The sequence below is a fragment of the Prorops nasuta genome, unplaced genomic scaffold, assembly GCF_024137725.1.
Source record: "Prorops nasuta isolate Cenicafe-Biocafe unplaced genomic scaffold, Cenicafe_Pnas_1.2 PNAS00001, whole genome shotgun sequence".
Taxonomy (NCBI): Eukaryota; Metazoa; Arthropoda; class Insecta; order Hymenoptera; family Bethylidae; genus Prorops; species Prorops nasuta.
Window position 1 is genome coordinate 16,086,349 of NW_027116798.1, and position 20,008 is coordinate 16,106,356.

At 34.0% G+C, this 20,008-nt stretch overlaps 1 pseudogene; it reads right to left on the reverse strand.

Annotated features, from left to right (window-relative positions):
• Positions 1-16,977: 16,977 nt before the first annotated feature.
• LOC136773256 (uncharacterized) lies at positions 16,978-18,420 on the reverse strand (annotated as a pseudogene).
• Positions 18,421-20,008: the final 1,588 nt, after the last annotated feature.

Below are 20,008 nucleotides of genomic sequence, written 5' to 3' on the forward strand. Positions count from 1 at the left end.
TGTTGAACGCTCTCCTTCGGGAATTCCTATTGGAATTGCCAGGACGATTGACAATGCTAGTGAACCAATTGATGAACGAGATTTGGAAGGAACTTCTTCCAGCAGAACTACTGATCTTCCAGAGCAGCCATCAGAAAAAGATCAATTCCAGCACATGCGGGAGGATCTTATCTACGCCGTTCGTTGGCCCCAGTTACCTCCTTTCATGAAGGACCGACCAGACATCTGGTTCATATTAATTGAGACTGAATTCTATGCAAGCCGAATTAAAAGTGACGACACCAAATTCAGCATAGCCCTGAGAGCACTAGATCCGGACACGCTGCAACAAATCACGGATATCATTTACCTTCCACCGAGCAAGGACAAATATGAATGTTTAAGAAAAACCGTGATCCAACGGCTCTCCGATTCTCGGCAAAAGCAAATTCAGAAACTTCTCAATGAGCTCGTCCTTGATGATAAGAAGCCATCACAATTTCTCAGAGAGATGAGAGATCTTGCGGCTGATGGAATCAAAGAAGACATGCTCCACACGCTTTAAGTTAATAGACTTTCATCTCAAATCAGGCCGCTATTGATCGCTTCAGAGTCTTTGAACTTAAATGCATTGGCAGAAATGGCTGATCGTATGATGGAGATAACGGGAAACTCTGCCAATATAATGGCCGCTAATCCTACGGTGAACAGAGTAGATTCATCGTCGCAAACAGCTACTAGGCTAGAAAAAAGAATGGATGAATTTGAGAAGGTCCTAACGCATTGCCTCACTCAGCTTACAGGGACTTATTTCCCAGCTTGCACTCAACGCAAATGCAAGTTCGAGTTAATACAGGGGCAGACCTAGGTCAAGGTCTAGGACACCTGAAAACAAATCGATATATTATTTCCACAGAAAATTTGGACAGGCTGCAAAGAAATGCACCATTCCCTATTCTTTCACGTCAAAAAACGCGGGAAACTGAAGGAGCTGTTGCCTATACAGGCGGTCGGTGACAGTTGACAATCTCAGAGATATCCGCCTCAGTCCTCATCGGTAACTTCTGAGCTCCGCCTTCACATCCATGATGCCAGGACGAACCAAAAATTTCTTATCGACTCGGGTTCGGTGGTTTCAATCATTCCTCTGCCAAGAGGAGTACACAAGCCGAGGAAAGGGAATCTCACACTCTATGCTGCAAACAAAACTCCAATTAGCACATACGGAGACAAGCATCTAGTCATAGATTTAAATTTGCGAAGGAAATTCGCATGGTCGTTCATAATAACTGATGTCTAAGAGGCTATAATAGGAGCTGACTTCCTCAAGAACTTTGGGCTACTCATCGACCTCAAGAACCGACAGCTCATAGACTCTGTTACAGGTTTGTCGTGAAAGGGGACTCTATGTCAAATGCAGTGCTGTAGCGTGACCACAATTGCATCAGATACTCCGTTTGCTGAATTATTAAAAGAATTCATTCATATCACTAAGCCTCAATCGCTACCAAATAAGAAGATTGAAAACTACGCGCATCGGATACTTACACAGGGATCTCCTGTAACTGAAAGACCGCGGAAGTTGGCTGGAGAGAAGGCACAAGCAGCAAGATCAGAAATCCAACGTCTCCTGGAGACAGGGATAGTTCGTCCTGCAAGCAATTCGTGGGCAAGTCCATTCCATATGGTTAGAAAAAAGGATAACACATGGAGATTGTGCGGTGACTATCGCAAATTAAATGATGCAACTACACCTGATAAGTATATTCACCACCTCTCGTCTAAGATCTCTTCACTAGGCTGCATGGAAGCAAGGTGTTCTCGACCATAGATCTCGAAAAGGCTTACCATCAGATACCTATGCATGAAGAAGACATTCAGAAAACAGCTATTACCACACCCTGGGGGCTGTACGAATACCTGACAATGCCATTTGGGTTGAAAAATGCTACACAGACGTTTCAACGCTACATCGACTCAGTGTTGAGAGGGTTTGACCATGATTTCACTTATGTAGATGACATCCTTGTTTTCTCTAAGTCGCAAGAAGAGCACAAACAACATCTTAGGCTACTCTTCAAGAAACTTGGAGACGCAAGTTTGCAAATCAATGTCAATAAGTGCATCCTTGGACAACCTGAGGTGGAATTTTTAGGCTACAAGATAACAGGTGAAGGGTACTACTCACCCACTACAGAGAGAACGGAAAGAATTCTCAGTTATCCAAAACCAACCACGGTACAAGAACTGAGACGATTTCTTGGCATGGTAAATTACTACCGGTCATGCATTCCAAACGCTGCTGCTCACCAGTCTATTCTAAATGAATACCTCAATGGATCAGTAAAAAATGACAAAACGAAGATCATTTGGAACTCTATATATCTGAACAAGCCTTTGAAGACACGAAGAAAGCCCTGTCCAATGCGACTCAGAATACATACCTGTCTAACAAGTCACCACTCATAGTTATTGCAGATGCCTCCACTACTGCCATCGGGGCAGCGTTGGAGCAGAAGATCAATGGCAAACATCAACCAGTGGGTTTCTTCTCATGGAAATTGAGTGACACTGAGAAAAGGTACAGCACTTATGACAGGGAACTATTAGCTATCTTTGCTAGGGTAAAGCACTTTGCACACTTCCTGCAATGTAGAGAGGTTATTATAAAAACTGATCACAAACCACTCACTTATGCCTTCAAGCAAAAACTATCCAAAGCTTCAGAAAGACAACTCCGTCAACTTGACTACATTTCGCAATTCACTACTGACATTGTCTATCTTAAAGGTGAAGAAAACGTCACAGCTGATGCACTCTCAAGAATTTACTCAATTGAAATGCCAACAATTCTTGATGTTGAAATGATCATGGAAGAACAGCTAGTGGATCCTCAACTCGCATCTCTTATCTCTCAGTCAGCCTCCATTTCTCTACAAGAAATCACAGTAAAACCGAACATTACAATATACTGTGACATAACACATGGAGTAGTGAGACCATATTTACCACAAAGCCTGAGGAAGAAGGTATTTGACATAATTCATAACTTCTTACATCCCAGTCGAAGGGTCACTTCCCAACAGCTGAGGGAGAAATTTGTCTGGCCTGGAATAAATACAGATGCAATAAGATGGGCAAAAGAATGTATCCACTGCTAAAAATGCAAGGTCCAATGCCACGATCGAATGAAACCAAATCACATGGAAATACCTGAATCAAGGTTCAATCACGTTCATCTAGATATAATCTTTATGAAAGAAGTGGATGGATATAAATACTGCCTAACCATGATGGATCAGTTTACCAGATGGCCAGTAGTAGTCCCTCTCAAAGATATCTCAGCTGAATCTGTTACATCAGCATTTTTTGATCACTGGATTTCAAATTTTGGAACACCACTCACCATAACCACTGACCAAGGCAGTCAATTCGAGTCAGCTCTCTTCGGTGCACTCTCCAACTGTGTAGGAGCCATCAGAAACAGGACTACGACGTATCATCCCCAATCCAACGGCATGCTGGAACGTTTCCACAGGACTCTTAAAGCAGCACTGATGTGTTCACCCAAACCTTGGCCTAGCATCCTGTCAATGGTACTACTTGGACTTCGGACAAGCCTGAAAGAAGACACAATCAACACCAGCAGAGATGGTATATGGTACAAACCTCAGAATTCCCGGTGAGTTCTTTGTTTCAGAAGATTTGCCACCAGAGCCAAGATTCTTCTTAGAAAAACACAGGGAGTTAATGAGAGCACTGCGACCCACTGCTACCGCTCACCACACTAAAGCCAGGGTTTTCATTCTAAAGGACCTACTTACTTGCAGCCATGTCTTTATCAGATGCGACCACACAAAAGCACCACTGGAAGCACCTTACATGGGTCCGTACAAAGTGACGCAAAGAATCAATGACAGAGTCTACCAAGTGGAAGTTGATGGCAAACAGCAAAACATATCCGTCGAACGTTTGAAACCAGCTTACATGAGCTAAACCGACCCATCGATGGATAACAACTCACAACCTCAACAAAGCGTCACAATCACTAAGACACACACCTTAGACCAGGGCTCGGAACGGTTTGCAACTTTCGGCTGATTTCCAAGCTCTATCCCCTCCACCAAGTCACGTGGGCTCGAAGTCGCTGGTCGTAGCTGCGCGCGCAAGCCTAAGCCAGGTGCGGCGCACGTAATTATTATGGTTCAGATAAAACACGTGGTACCAAATTAATGTTTATCAGCAATAGTAATATTGTTTATGCTGAAAAAATTCCATATGAATAAAAATGTTACATTAGTATAAATTATGTACCATTTATAGGCTTAACGTCATTTTAAATATAGTATTACAAAATAATATAAGTCGAAAGTGTTACACTAATGTAATTATTTGATTTTAATAAACATTAAATTTATTCGATCTATAAAAGAATAGTGGTATGGCCCTGTGTATTGAATTTGTAACTATTAAAAGTACGCAAATTGCAGTATTATTTTTCATATTGTAGTTCTGCTGCTAAAAATAAATATGCGTACAAATACAATAATATTTACCATTTTTTTTACATGAAAGATATACCTGTACTTATATACCTATCTACTTTAGTGATGTAGACAGTTTCAATAATCAAATGACAGATTCTTGATAGATTTCCACATCACCCAGGAGGTACTTTTAATGATGCATCTTTTTTAAGTAGTATCCCCAGTAGGTTTAATCCACTGTAATTAACAACACGAGAAATTAAAAATTAATTTGGTTTATATATTGTGATTTGAGGAACTATGAAAGAAGTATCTATCTCGCTGTGTTAGTCAAATATGTTTTCATAAGAGTAGCCAAAGTGGAATCATTCATGGAAAATCGTAAATCATTTTTAATTTGTTTCAGTTTCGAAAGTAAACATATTCACGCAAATAAGTAGAATTAAACAGAAAAAATTTTGCGCCTAAAATTTCTGAAAAGACAGAATTGCTTCTTAGAGTTGCAAGTATTTGGAGCAGATTCTTGAAGTAAATATTTACAGACGGCAATGTGAGGAATAGTATTAAATACTAAATCATGCCTAAAAATACATTAAAATTTGCACCGAAGGAATTAATACGTCTAATCAACTGAGAAATAGACTGTTTTGACGTTTGCAATTAATAGTTGACATTATGAAGGTGATTCGTTAAGCTATATTTATTAAAGCTAATTCACAAGGAGAATGCATATTTTTTGTTCTATAAGAAATTTTGAAACTTTTGCTGGTTTTTAATGATAAATAAGACGCGATTTTATGAGAATGTGTACAACTGTACGCACACTATTTTAAGCAAATTCACACCTACATGTAATTTTAATTTGATATATCTAGTGAACTGCTAGAAGGAATGTTACTTTCATATAGTGTTTTGAAAAGCTCTTGAGATAAGCTAAAAGAATATGCAATAAAAAATAGTAGGTTATTTAAAAAATTCAAGGTGACTTTCATATGTTTTTCAAAAACAATTTGAAAATCAATCTAATGATAACATTTTATGTCCCCTTTTGAACCATAAAACTTTTGTATGAAACATTTTTTGAAAAATTATTGGATTTCGAAATAATCAACTGGAAACTTTTCTAACGAACACCCTATGTGGTTATTATACTCAGGAGGTTGACTAGAAGATTTAATTATTTTAGTATCATTTACAGTCTCCCAATGAACTTTTTCAGTATAACAACAATATTATTGACATTGCCAAATATCAGCAGTTGTTCGATAGATGATTATTGCCGTTTAAAGTGTCACAATAAACGGTCATTAAAACGGATTAGTCGATTAGGTCTCCGGTTGTGCGATTTCATAATTTAGAGGTCGAAATAAATCTTCTCTTCTTTCTTTTGTTCATAAAAAATTTATTTCTTTCGATAGCAAGTGATATCGATTTCTTCCTTGATTTTGCTGGTTTTGTGTTGTGAATTCTCTAATTTATTGACAGTTAGAGTGATAAAATGAGTGGAAATCAAAAATATAATCAGCGTTTCAACAGTTGCTGAGAAGACAAATTCTTCGCTTATATATCCAACAAAACGGTATGTCTGATTTGCCATTATGAGCCATCTATAGTTTCTAAATTTACTATAGAAAAACATTATTTTTCAAAGCACATGTCGAAATATAATCATTCAATTTATGAAGATGATGAAAGACGAAATTTAATAGAAGGATTGAAACTAGTTCTTAAACAATATTCTGATGAACCTCCAAATTTGGATATTGCTGCCCAAACATCCTCATTTGCTCGTAAAGCTTCCTACGATATTTCTTTGCTTATTGCTCAACGTGGTAAGCCTTTCGTTGATGGCGAATTTATTAAATCGTGTCTTCTTAAAGCAGTGAATGCATTTGGAGGATCTTTGACGGTTGATGATGTTCTTCAAATTCCATTGAGCAATAAAACGGTTGCTTCCAGAGTGCAAGTAATAGCTGGTTCTATTGAAGAAAAATTTAAATCTCTGCTACAGTCGTGTGTATATTTTTCATTGTACCTCGACGAAAGTACTGACAACCGTCATGTCAGTCAATTAAGTATATTTGTGCGCATTGTACAAGATGACTTTTCTTATACCGAAGAGTTATTAGATTTCTTCCCGTTACATGGTACAACGACAGGCGCAGATATTTTTAGCGCGGTAGAAAACACTTTTGACAAATTTAATATTAATTTTTCCAAGTGTTCATGTATCGTTACGTATGGTACACTGTCTATGGTAGGAACTAGAAAAGGATTTGCTGGGCAGCAATTTCAAAGAAATATAAAAGTTCCTTTAATCCATTGCATTATTCATCAAGAAGCATTATGTGGCAAAGCAATAAAGATTACTGCTGCAATGAAAATGATCACAAAAATTATAAATTTCATTAAAGGAGAAAATGGATCATTAATTCATCTTCAATTTAAATTATTTTTAGCTGAGCATGATTCACTCTATAAGGATATACCTTTATATTCTGATGTTCATTGGCTTAGTGCAGGGCAATGTTTAGAAAGGTTTTTCGCTTTAAAGAATGAAATAATGATGTTCTTGCAAATTATAGCAATGACATCAGCAATGTATAATGAGTTCAAATGATTTTTAGAAGATATAGATTCCCTTTGTGAGCTAGCATTAATAACAGATTTAACAAGTCATCTTAACACCTTGAATTATAAATTGCAAACATCAAAACAATCTATTTCTCAATTAGTCAGTCATATCGATTCCTTCATAGCAAAATTAAATATGCTTATGCATGATTTAATACATAATAGCTTTTATCACTTTCCCGCATGTAAATATTTACTGGAAGAATCTGCTCCAAACACTTGCGACTTTAAGAAACACTTCTATATCCTTCAATCGATTAATGAAGAATTCACTACTCGATTTGAAGATTTGCAAGCTCTTAGAAATGATTTAATTTTATATGAAAATGTCTTTTTTGTACCTATTGAAGATCAAAATGTAATCTTACGGGAAGAACTTTGCGACTTACAAAATTATATTTCTTTGCATTATTTAAAAAATAAATTTCAGAACTCATTAGAAATGTTTAAAACCTTGCCAAAAGACAAATATCCTTTTCTAAGAAGTTTTGGTCTCAGGATATTTTCTATGTTTGGATCCACCTATTTGTGTGAATGTTCGTTTTCTAAAATGAAACAAATCAAGAATGATTTATGGTCTTCCATGAATGATTCCACTTTGACTGCTCTTATGAGAACATATTTAACTAACATCGAAATAGATACTTCTTCGTTAGTTCCTCCAGTCACAACATATAAACCAAATTAAGTTTTAACTTCTCTTGTTGTCAATTACAGTGGATTAGACCTATTGGGGATACCACTTACAAAAAAAGTGCATCATTAATAGTACCTCCTGGGTGATGTGGAAATCTATTAAAAATCTGTCATTTGATCCTTGAAACAGTCTATAACATTAAAGCATATATATAAGTATATAATTACAGGTATAACTTTCGTGCGAAAGGAATGGTAAATAGTATTGTATTCGTACGTATATTTATTTTTTGCAGCAGAACTACAATAGGGAAAATAATACTGCAATTTGCGTACTTTTAATAGTTATAAATTCAACACGCAGGACCATAGCACTATTTTTTTATAGATCGAATAAATTTAATGTTTATTAAAATCAACTAATTACATTAGTGTAACACACTTTCGACTTATTATTTTGTAATACTATATTTAAAATAACGTTGAACCAATAAATGGTAAATTTGTTATACTATTGCTGATAAACAGTAATTTGGTCCCATGCGTTTTATTTGTTCCAGAATTGCGTGTGCCGCCCCTGGCTATGTTTTACGCGCCCAGCTACAACCAGCGACTGCGAGCCCACGTGACTTGGTGAAGGGGATAGAGCTTGGAAATCAGCCGAAAGTTGCAAACCGTTCCGAGCCCTGCCTTAGACGATTTGATCGCGGACACAAAATCCACTCCCACGTACCAATGGACCGCAACAATGGATAAACCTCTCAAGACCTATTCGGTTAAAAGAAACGTAACCTTTAAAGATTGACAGGTTACTCGGGGGGGGAGTACTGTGGTGTGATGTGCCAAAGACTATTTGTGGCTATATTCCACTTGCACACACTATACGATGCGCTTTCTATAGTTGTGTGCACTACATTACACACTTGCACACACTATACAGTTCCTCGCTCGCGACACCTGTGGGAAACATATTAGGACTATTGATAAAGGATCGATACTGTAATTTATGCAAATCTACAAATGAGATCAATAATCTATATACAGGGTGTTTCTCTGGTACGGCGACAATTTGCAGAACGGTCTAGTATTTTTTGTGTTAAGAGGTTGGCAACAAACATGATATCACGAAAAATTCATAGATTGGAAACTATAGAAGCTGAAGGTGCCATATTGTTTTAAGTATGGGTTAGTAATATGTGTAAATGAAGTGGGTTATGAGAGTGAACATAAATTTTTGGAGTAAAATGATTAATTGCAAATCACAACAATTATAGATAAACAAAAATGGATCAGATAAGTTATTTTATTTTACAGTTTATGTATCTATTATTATATAAAATGTAAGATTTAGGGCAAATTTCTTTGTAAAAAGATTTATCAATTTTATAGGTACTCTAGTTGAGGATCACATAAAATAATTCTTCAGCTTAAAGGAACGATATATAAGCCTATAAAATTAAATTCTGTATTAATTTTTTAGGTAGGTAGACAGATATTATCCTTTTAGTGCTCCTTCTGAATGTATATCATTATTGCATGATAATTTGCTCTCTTTTTCATATTTTCAGATAATTGGGCATTGCAAAAAAGAATTTGATGCTTGATGAAACAATATAGTGTCCTGAATAGAAAGAACAAGAATAAAATAATTAAATATATGAAAGTATTAAGAGGTCTAGTTGAAAAAAATTAGGACATTTTTTATATAAAAGTCCTAATTTTATATTAAAAAAGTTATTTTAAACAACACATTCTGTCTACTATGAAGCGGTGCACTCAGTACTTACAAAGAATATGGAAATTTTTTATGACGAGAAATCAATTGAACATCCTAAGTATTTAAAGGTATTTTTTTTTGTGTATAAAGTTTACGCCTTTACAATTTTTGTGTTTAACACACTATATTTTGCAATACTTTTATTATTATTTCTTTATCAAAATATTTTGATAAAGAAATAATAATAAAAGTATTGCAAAATATAGTGTGTTAAACACAAAAATTGTAAAGGCGTAAACTTTATACACAAAAAAAAATACCTTTAAATACTTAGGATGTTCAATTGATTTCTCGTCATAAAAAATTTCCATATTCTTTGTAAGTACTGAGTGCACCGCTTCATAGTAGACAGAATGTGTTGTTTAAAATAACTTTTTTAATATAAAATTAGGACTTTTATATAAAAAATGTCCTAATTTTTTTCAACTAGACCTCTTAATACTTTCATATATTTAATTATTTTATTCTTGTTCTTTCTATTCAGGACACTATATTGTTTCATCAAGCATCAAATTCTTTTTTGCAATGCCCAATTATCTGAAAATATGAAAAAGAAAGCAAATTATCATGCAATAATGATATACATTCAGAAGGAGCACTAAAAGGATAATATCTGTCTACCTACCTAAAAAATTAATACAGAATTTAATTTTATAGGCTTATATATCGTTCCTTTAAGCTGAAGAATTATTTCATGTGATCCTCAACTAGAGTACCTATAAAATTGATAAATCTTTTTACAAAGAAATTTGCCCTAAATCTTACATTTTATATAATAATAGATACATAAACTGTAAAATAAAATAACTTATCTGATCCATTTTTGTTTATCTATAATTGTTGTGATTTGCAATTAATCATTTTACTCCAAAAATTTATGTTCACTCTCATAATCCACTTCATTTACACATATTACTAACACATACTTAAAACAATATGGCACCTTCAGCTTCTATAGTTTCCAATCTATGAATTTTTCGTGATATCATGTTTGTTGCCAACCTCTTAGCACAAAAATTACTAGACCATTCTGCAAATTGTCGCCGTACATTACCGTTTCTCTAACGGCGGCATATAGGAGATTCGTGTTAGTTGACTATAGCGCTCAGGACGATAGTAACTGAGAGCACTGATTGGTCAATATCATGTAGAAAAATTAAAAGAATTATTTAATTTTTTAAATATTATACTCTTACAAAACGTTATGAAATCCCACAAAAAACAGACTTCGCCTGTATAAAAAGGCGGCAAGTACATAAACCATTTAGCATAAATAATATAGTAAAATTATCCAATTAAAAAAAGTAGTGAAATCCAAATATTAGGCAAGTTTATTTTTTCACCTTAGCAAAAGTTAAATTTTTGAAAAAAAAAGGAACAACAAAGTTACTTGCCGGGCCCGTAATATCCATGCACAGTGAGAAATAGAATCGCTGTGTTTCGGCTAACTTCACTCTGTATTTTAACATGACATTTGCTATACTACGCTATAGCTGAATCTCACACACGATTCAATTTCCCACTGTGCATGGACATTACGGGCCCGGCAAGTAACTTTGTTGTTCCTTTTTTTTCAAAAATTTAACTTTTGCTAAGGTGAAAAAATAAACTTGCCTAATATTTGGATTTCACTACTTTTTTTAATTGGATAATTTTACTATATTATTTATGCTAAATGGTTTATGTACTTGCCGCCTTTTTATACAGGCGAAGTCTGTTTTTTGTGGGATTTCATAACGTTTTGTAAGAGTATAATATTTAAAAAATTAAATAATTCTTTTAATTTTTCTACAGAATTTAAAGAAAATTTCCATACTTCTCGTTTTTTGAAACAGCAGAGCTTAACTAATAAAATAATATATATTAATATTGAAAAAATATCACAGTCAACGCATTGAGTTTATTGATATTTGTAATGCATTCTGCATAAATGAACTTCATAATTAATGCCCCGGCTACTTGTTTAATGTTTTCAGTTTCACTATAATAAAAGTTTGATTAAATTTTTCATAATCAATAAACATACTTTCAACATATAAAAATAATTAAGTAAAATGTATGTTTTAATTAATTTACATTTTCTGTTTATCAACATTTGACTTTTACCACCATCTGACCTTGCCAGACTTCACTAGTTTCATCAACTACTTGAGTTGATACTGGGGCAAGACTAGACAAGCAATTCGCAAAGCTTTGAATAAGCTACAATCAAGCATATATTCAAAGCTGACTATGTCGTTTTGCATACCACGTTTCTTTTTAGCACCAGTTACTATCACATTTATGCTGCTAATTCTTGACAAAGGTGATATAGGAGATATATTAGCGAGTCGTCCTTATAACATTTCCTGTGCCAGAGTCCTCAAATGTTCGTTTCGCTAATTTCTATACACTGTTGAAACTGGTCGGATTTCTGGTGCTGCAAAATGGAGTGGAAACCATTAATTTTTGGACTGAGTTTCAATTGAGAATAAACGTGCATTTTTTCATGCATACCAATGACTAGTATACTGCCTTTGGCCTAGAATACTAGCATAGGTAACAGAGGAAAACAATCAACAGTTATTAACTCAATTTTACAGAATTTCATCCAATGAATCTCATCCTTAAATTATGGCTGAGCAATGGATGACGATTATCGGAATATTGGCTTATTGTTACTTTGCCAATCTTTCAATGCTTTCATCCTTGCCTGTTTCAAATACCAGAATGCAGGAATGAAAAGCCCAATGTTTGATTCAACTCCAATAGTCAGTATGTGAGCGAACCTTCTTCCTTGGTTTTCTAATTCAATTGTACCAAATGTATTTAAGTCAAAGCACAAGTATTACTATTTGCTATAATAAACTTGCACAGTGACTGTAAAATACTAAATGATAACACTATGCGTAAGCCTGAAATCAAATTCATCATTTAACAATCTTAATCTTCAAAGAAAATAAATATTTGAAGGAACATGAAACATCTCAGTTACTTACCAGTATTTGATTTTGCCCCATCTCCATTTTCTTTATTGCTTGTTGACCTAACTTCTGTAATATTTGGTTGTCTTCGCATCTTTTGTAAACATCTACTATCGTATAATTTGTTCAAATCCAAATACTGGTCAACTTGTATTTTACGTAAATAAAGATTTTTTGGAATGTTTCATATCTTTCAAATTAGCATTGCCATAATTTAATCTGAAATATTTGTTTATATATATATGATATAACCTATCGGATAATTACAATCAATATCAGTTTAAAGAAAACAAAAAGCAAAACATGCATTTGATTAATGATTTCAATACCTGAAAGTTTAGCATATGATTATTAAGTACCTTAACAATTTCTTTCAATTAATATCCTCCTGATAATGACCGATGCACATTACTGTTGAAAGTATATTTCTCATTGGCACAGACTTGTAAATATTAATTTTATTTAATCCAGTCAGCTCTATCCTCATCAATGAATATGAAAATATTCTGTCTTAATTTATCTGCAAAAAGAAATACCACAAAGTACCACAAAGTATATACTACATCCTGTATTGTAAAATATAATATTATACTTATCTAATTCGCGAATCCTTCAGTCACTGTTAATTGAATTATTTGTGATTGTAGAAATTAACAGATGCAATATCGCAACACGATGAATAACCTCACTGCATTAAAATAAAAATAACCTCACATTACAATTTACACAGTTCAATATAGTCGCCGAATTGACAGTTCACAACCATACATAGTTTGATCGTTGAGTATATTATATTGGAAGCGTTGTGAAAATGACGTCATTTTTCTTAGCGACCAACTTCAGCCCGAGACATACACTCTGGCTGGAGAAGAAGAAGATGACGGAAAGAAATTAAATTCGTTATATATATAGCTAACAGATTATGAGATCTCTGGATTGCGTGAACCAATTTTGATGTTTATGGGCTCAAATAAAAGCTTGTTCTAATCCATTTCAAGAAAAGCTTTACTGAAATCATGACAGTGTTTCATTTACGGAAAAAAATCGATTTAAAAATTGAGACGGCCAATCTTGCTGTATAAGATACAGTAGTGCCTGGACGGCGGTATAGACACGTCTATACCTACTTTTATGTACTTGCCGTCGAGACACTACCGTGTCTCTTGATGTAGTGCCAACATGAAATGGTCCGTTACCAATTGGGATCTGACACGTGGGCGGAGTCAATATATATAGATATATAGAAAATTCAATATGGCGCAGAAGTGCCTAAGTGTCTAAATGTCTATTGAAATTACAGGAGGGTTATAATGATTTCGATGGAAAATATCTGTACAAACTTTTCTCCCAAATTCAAAAGTTTTAAGGTTTTCAATAATAAATTGCAATTTATTGAAAAATATCCATAAGAATCAATGTAAAACCCGGGCTTCCTCTGCTTTCATTTTTTACCGCTTGGAGCGCTTCAACTATGTCAGATCCCAATAGATGAATACGAATAATGAGACCCATCCGCCATTTTGGAGTGGAGAAGTGCTTACATGCTAGTTGTAGCAGAAAGAGGTTTGAAATGGAAAAATGTCAAATAGTGAGGTTACTAAAGTAAAAATGGAAAATAATGAATGGAAAGTAAGAATATTCGAACTTTCCATTCATTATTTTCCATTTTTACTTTAGTAACCTCACTATTTGACATTTTTCCATTTCACACTTCTTTCTTCTACAACTAGCATGTAAACACTTCTCTACTCCAAAATGGCGGATGGGTCTCATTATTCGTATTCATCTATTGGTAACGGACCATTTCATGTTGGCACTACATGATATTGACCAATCAGCGCTCTCAGTTACTATCGTCCTGAGCGCTATAGTCAACTAACACGAATCTCCTATATGCCGCCGTTAGAGAAACACCCTGTACAGGCTTTTTCTCTAAGGCTGCGTTCGTTTATGTACTGCCAGTACTGAAAACCTATATTTTACGTGACATACATTGTAGAATTTTAGTACTCGCAGTTAATAAACGAACGCAGCCTAAGGCTGCCTTCACATGCGGTGTAAGGTGCGTAAACGTAACTTACGCTAAACCGTATTAACCAATCAAATCATTTTAGCGATAATACGCAAGCATGTCTAGTTATTTTCTTTCTTTTACACAATAAAATGGATGGAGTCGATGGAGATACGCCAAAATCCAAGTTTTGCGTAACTGATATATATGACATGACATGTATCAAGTAGTATCAAAATTCATGGATATTTGTGCTTAGCAACAAAGTCAGTACAAAGAAAGAAAAAAAAGTAGTATCAACTATGTAATTATAGACCCGAGACTCCATTAGTGTGTGTTTGACTAAAACTTTTGTGAACCGAGTCCACATGGACATGTCCGATAAAGAAATGAATAAAATTCGAGTAAGCTAATAAATTCTTCTAACAAATTCTTTATAAAGTTTACAAAAGTAATCCATTCAGTGCTTAAAAATATTCGATCGCTTATTTTCGCGGAAAGTATAATTGGATTGAAAATATCTATAGTCCAAAGCAGTAGACAATATCACGGATATATAGGTTATACTACAGCTAATCCTAATTGGATTGTTTTTTACGCGAGAAAGGCATCGATAATTGCTTGCCAGTATGATAAAATAATTTTAAATTTATGCTATTATTTGTAGTTTTCTGACACTTGCATGTTTGGATTATATTTAATATTTTTCTGCAGCATATTTTTAAATATTAACTTATGCATTTCTTTTTTTTTTAACATAACATAAATGTGGATATTGTGGATGGTTGTTTAAATTAACAGCAGATTTCACTGATCATAAGTGCTTTAAAAATTATAAAGAAGAAGTAGATCGCATCAAGATAGATGAAAACCACGTTGTAACAATAAGTATGATTGTTGCATATAACTACACATATTTTGCTTGACTAAATGAGTTAAATGATATAATCATTTTACAGTTGAACACAATCCAATGGCTATTGATGACAATAAAGAACACTTAAACGAGTTGTTAATTGAAGCAGTAAGAAGTAAGCGTGGGCTTTACGATTTCCGTCATATTCCTGCTTCAGAAAGAACTTTATTACGTAAGAATGCATTATGGATGGAAGTGTCAAATATGCTACGAGGTATTTCACACATGCAAAAAGCTATTTATTTTATTGTACAAATGCTTTTAAATATCAATGAGTAGGTTAATCTTTCAATTCAATATTTTAAGGATCCCTGAGTCCAAATAAAGCTAAACTGAAATGGAAATATTTACGTGACAATTACATAAAAGCCCGTAAAAAAGTTCATTCATATATACCTAGTGGATCAGCAGCTTGTGCTAATAATATGAGCTGTAAACCAAAATTCCAGTATTACGAGCTTATGAGATTTCTGGATGATACATTACAAACACGACCGTAAGCTCTTACTTTTTAATATTTACATAATTTATTATTACTTGATTAATCAGACATAAAAGGTTTTTCACAACTTTGCAACATTCATTGACGTTTCTTCTTATTTCAGGACAGTGAGTTCGTTAACAGATATCAATGAAAATGAAGTGGTAGCTGCACCAGAAATACAAAACGAATGTGATAACATCGCCAGCTTTTCAACAACACCTCAGAATTCAACTGTAGCTGTTAGCAAGTCTTCATTTGCACTTGATTGTAGCAATGGCCTTGTACAAACACAGAAATCATTGAAAACATTACCATTGACGTCAAATACAAACAGGGTACCTACAAGACTGAGACACAGGATCAAAAGGTCTGTTCATTTGCATTATCATTTTTGAGTTTTTTAATTACCATGCAAATAACATCTTTCATTTCTTTACAGAATTAGTACAAAACTCCTTCGACATTTCAGAACAGCCTGTTACGAAAAGTAAATATCTTTTTCTAAATTCTTTACATATATGTTATTGTCATTTAGAAATACTTTGATTATCAAAATGTAATTTTTTGTTTTTGCAATCATGTTTTAGGGGAAAAAAATGATGCTGCTTTGCAAGAAGCCTTGATTGAAGCCATAAAAAGTGGAAATGAGCCAGTAGAACCCATTGATCCGCTTGATGGATTTCTTGTTCGCTTAGGAGAAGGAATGAGAAGACTGCCCTATCGAAACAGAGCTAGGTTAGAAATACAGTATCTAACACTGCTGAGTGAAATGGAAGATCGTTGCTTTCAGCAAGATGTGGAAGATAAGTGATGTTTACATATAGTAACACATTCATACTATAAAAGTAAAAACAAGTTTGTGATATTAGTTATGAGATTATATGTATGTTAATAATAATTGTTACTTAGAAAGTATAATATTATATAATATATATTTTGGACAGTTAACCATTCAATAAATATACATAAAACTGAGCTTCTTTCATTAATAAATTAATTCATATGATCAAGAATTGCTTGTAACAAAAAACTTATCACTTTCTAATATTTTAGTCTTATCAGTTACATGTACATATGGATTAAAGGTTTATTACAAGTCATTATTAAGAACTTTTTGCCACTGCCAAGGTATAGCTCCGATATTTTCAAAGCATGAAGCAAAATCGTCACGGATCCTAGAGGCCAGCTGAGTGTGAGCATTAGTTTGACCAGCATTCTGAATATCTTGCAATGCACTATTAACTGAGGTTTCGCCGTCTGTGCCAGTTCGAGTGTATCGCCTTTGGAAGTTCTGCAACTTGTTTTCATTTTTAATTATAAAATTGTGTAAGCACACAGTTGCTTGCACAATTTTCCCTGCAGTAGAAATAGAAGCGATTATTGGTCTTCGATAGATTCGCCATCGATCCGCCAGAATTCCAAATGCACTTTCAATCACTCTTCTTGCTCGACTCAAACAATAATTAAAAATTTTCTTTTGCAGATTTAATGAACAACTTCGAGGGTACGGTCGCATCATATATTGTTTTAAGGCAAATGCCTCATCTGCCACCAATACATATGGTAAAGGGGGTCCGTTAGATTCTATTTCACTCGATTGTGGCAAATGCATATTATTTTCTTCAAAGCGTTGACCAAACTTTGAGTTTCCAAAGATACCTCCATTACTCTGTCTGCCTTCAGCTCCAATTTCGACGAATGTGAAACAGTAGTTAGCATCTGAAACTGCTAACAAATTAATGCTGAGTCCCTTTATAATTATAATAAGCCGATCCACTATGTGGCGGTGCCTGGAACCAAAAGAGAAATATTTATCATGAGTAAATTTTGTAGTACTTTTTACTGTAAATACATAACAAATAAATTTTGAAAAAAAACTAACTTGAATGACGACGTGTTTGCCATCTATTGCACCTATACAGTGTGGGAAATTCCATTTTGTGTTAAATTCGCCTGCAATTCTCAACCACTCCTGCTGGTTTATTGATGGCATTATAGATTTGTGGAGACAATTCCATAATACCTCGCACGTTTCAGAAATGATTTTTGAAACTGTGTTTGTACCAATCCTGAATGCATACGATATAGAAGCCATACTATCACCAGAGGCTAGATACCGTAAACACACTAGAAACCGTGTACGACCGGGTATTGGATCTCGAAAAACGATTGGTTTTTCAAGGAAAATTCCAACTATGTTAAACAACTGATAAAACAGTTGTTTAGACATTCTAAAATAATTGTAGAACATTTCCTCATCTTCGAGCTCCATTTCTTTAACTAGATTGTCACTTGCTCCTTGCAAATATCTTCTAACATCTGTGAAGATTGGACGTACCCATATTCTTCGGCGTCTTTCTTCTTCTCGATCCTTCAAAAGCCTCCAAAGTGTAATCAATTTCAATATGTTTGGTTTTCTTATCATTTTTTCACGTTGAAGCCTTTGCTTTGCGTTTTTCCACCTTTTCCATCGTATAGCAATAATGGCTAATACGATGCTGGAATCTACAGGGCGTTTTTCTAACGGCGGCATATAGGAGATTCGTGTTAGTTGACTGTAGCACTCAGTTTGATCGAATCCTAAAGCATTGATTGGTCAGTTTCGCGTAGTGCCAACCTAAAATTAGTTGTCGCCAACACAGTAATAACATAACTGAGACGAGCCACCATTTTGGTGTGTAATAATTTCACACGTGTGTTTCGCAAGTAGAAAGATGATAGAATGAAAGAAATGTCAAAAGGAAATGTCAAAAATAGTAAGGTTAATGACGATCAAAATGAAAAGGTGAGAATAATATGAAAATAAATATTGTACACATAATTAAATAACGATGTTTAAATATTAAATGTTATGTTGTTTATATTCACATTAGATTCGGTGGATAAAGCAACAAGAAATAACGTATAGGTTATCTTAAGATGTAGTGAAGGTGGAGGATTTTAAGGATTTCAAGAGGTATAAAATTATAATGAAATATTTTTAATAAATACCAAATTTATTTAATTTTCGTTTTTACTTTTTTGTAAAATACTTCTTTCCTTCGCAGATCATGGACCATATAGTTAAACTGGAATAGTCGCAGCTTGAGAGTGCTTATACTATGTACGATAGATAAGACATTTGAAGTTCCAACAATGTACGTAATAAGTGTAGCATATGCCTAGCTGCTTGATAGATATCATTAGATTCAGACAAATGGAGGAAGCTGTGAAGGCGTGAACTTTCTACTGCTCGTGGACAGAAAGGATCAAACAAACATATCCAGATGAGTAATTTTTCAGTACAAAATAGATGTGAAATGCTATGAGGTAGATTCTTTGTGGTTTGTTTTTTATTATAGGTACTTATAATATTGGACAAATTTAAGAAACGACGTCATGAATGTGCAGCTTGGATTAATAAAATATATAAGTATCGATGGAAATTGACCAGTGGAATATAGGAATAGATTAGTCTGAAAATTGGTTTAAAAATTACAGAAAAAATGTCTCGCAATCTCAATATAAATTATAGGTAAGAGCACCAAAATACCTGCACTTTAACTAATAATAATAATCAATATATAGGTAAAAAAATACAAATAATATGTATTCTTAAATAGGTATTGTTAAAGCTAGAATGTTTGGTCATCACATATTTTTTCATCGATTGAAGACAGTTTGGGACTTACATACATTTTCTAATGTAATTATTTTTTATGAAAATGTCTTTGCCATGATTTTGAAGCTTAGGTCAACAGGACTGCATACCTCTGTTGATTAGGATATAAATCTAAATATGCCAATCGCAACTATCTTGCCTGAAGTTCTGGGCCACATATTTTGGTAAAAATGAAAAATATTTTAAGGAAGGATGAACGTCGAGGGTTATTATGAAGATAAGATGAATTTATTAATATCATTGCAAACTAATCTTTTTCAAATAGAATAAGTGACTAATTTGTTTCTATTTCAGGCTGTGAAATTGAGAGGACAATTTGTAGAGCATCAGATCCATTAGAAATTTATTCAATTTCACAACATGCTGAGGAACTTTGATCGCGTTTCAATCTATTATAGTATAATCGATTGAAATGGTTAAAGATATTACTACGACGAATAATAGTTAAAACCTAAAAAAA